Source organism: Echinops telfairi, unplaced genomic scaffold (genome assembly GCF_000313985.2).
Source record: "Echinops telfairi isolate 266 unplaced genomic scaffold, ASM31398v2 ScPeMD7_18;HRSCAF=68, whole genome shotgun sequence".
In the NCBI taxonomy this organism is placed as follows: Eukaryota; Metazoa; Chordata; class Mammalia; order Afrosoricida; family Tenrecidae; genus Echinops; species Echinops telfairi.
This window is the reverse complement of record NW_022103915.1, coordinates 84,654,908-84,656,522: the sequence shown is the minus strand read 5'-3', so window position 1 is coordinate 84,656,522 and position 1,615 is coordinate 84,654,908. Positions and strand designations below refer to the sequence as shown.

At 59.2% G+C, this 1,615-nt stretch overlaps 1 protein-coding gene across 1 annotated transcript in view; it reads right to left on the bottom strand.

Annotated features, from left to right (window-relative positions):
• AJUBA (ajuba LIM protein) overlaps nucleotides 1–1,615 on the bottom strand; it is an 11,768-nt gene that overhangs the window by 6,613 nt on the left and 3,540 nt on the right. The window lies entirely within an intron of this gene.

Below are 1,615 nucleotides of genomic sequence, written 5' to 3'. Positions count from 1 at the left end.
CATGTCATGTCACCTTCCACCATGGCAGGGCCATAGAGCTAAAACTGAAAGGCTCTTCATGGACAACCCCCCCCCCCAACAAAATACATACACCTGGCTCTGGCACCCGCCTTTCCTGGGTGTGTTCCTCCTCCCTCCACTCCCCAATTCCAGGCCCATGAGTGAGGGCCAGGGCCTGTCTTTGGGGAGCAGATCCCAACGAGCCCGCCTCACCCCACCCCACCTCTCCCCCTCGGCACACTGCCACACTCCCTGCCTGTTGGGGCCCATCCCAGGCTTTGCCCAGGGGCTCAGGAGCCCGTGCAGCAGCTGCAGTAATTGATGGGCCCAGGCCTGTCCTGCTCCCACCCTCCGGCAGCTGGGCAAGGCTGTAGCCAAGGAAGAGGGCCCCCATTAGGGGCAGGAGTAGGAGGGGGCAGTCAGGCTGGGGTTGAAGGCACAAGGGGTCTGCAGGGGCAGCAGGGGAGAAGTGGCTTCCACTTCCACCTCCAAGTTCAAATTGTAGCCACCCCATGGGAGGGGATCTGTCCCAGAACTGTCATGCCGAGACCCTGCCAGAGCTACTTCTTTGGGACGCCTGGGACATTAAGGGAAGGCAAGACAGGGAAACTGCTCAGGCCTGCCTCCCTCACCTTCCCTAACCACACCTAGGTCCTTCCTGCCACTGACTGCACTTCCGCTGCCTTTTGGTTTAGCCAATAGAATTTCTTTCCATCAACAGCTACTGCTGGGCCTCCAAAAGAAACCAGCTAAAAGGGCCCTTGTCTCACTCTTCCTCAACCACAGTGGTTTTAACATCATCTGCTCTAGGATTTCCTTTCTGAGTGAGGGTGGGAAAGAGGGAAAGGATCGAGCAGGGCTCCTGGTTGGAGGGGAACTCGGCCAGCCTCTGTGGACCAGCAGCCCCTTTACCCCTGACCTTCGCGCCCATCCCTTCTTCTTCTGCGCTTTGCTTTCTCCACTGTTTCTAACCACCGATTTCTGGAGCTGGCGTCCAGGGCAGGGGCATGCTGGGGAGGAATGGGTGGAAGCAGTTGTTGGGAAAATGAATAGCCCGCAGCTCTGGAGGCCAGCTTTCCTAAAGAGATGGGCGCCTCTTTATATAGGGCAGTGGTGCCTGTGCGTTTTGGGCTAAAAGATCATTCCAGACCCCAAGCTCCCCCGTGGCTGAGACACGTAATCAATACTTGTTGAAAGTAACCCGGTGGTGGGGGTGAGACAGCGACCAAGGCTCCTTAACAGCAGCCAAAAGGGGCGACTTCAGGCCCAGGTTGCGAGCAGGTTACTACCAGAGCCCAAAGGCCAGGTTATTCCGGGCAGTTAGTTACCAGCCAGGGGTAATGGGTGTCCGGAACTTCCGGAGGACAGGGAAAATAGAAGCGGTAATACCCGGTCTCCTCCCCTCAAGTGCCCACGCAGGCACCGAGCTAAGGTGCGGGGGCGGGGTGCAGTTGGGTCTCCACGTCTCGTCCCTGGGCGCTCCATCCTCCAGAGCGAGCTCCTTTGCTCCAATAGCGGCCGCGGCTCCGCGTGAGCTGTACATACAGCCACACACACACCCCCGCCCCCCCATCCGAGTGTCCAGCAGCAGGGCTGGGGCGGGCGGGAGTCCAGG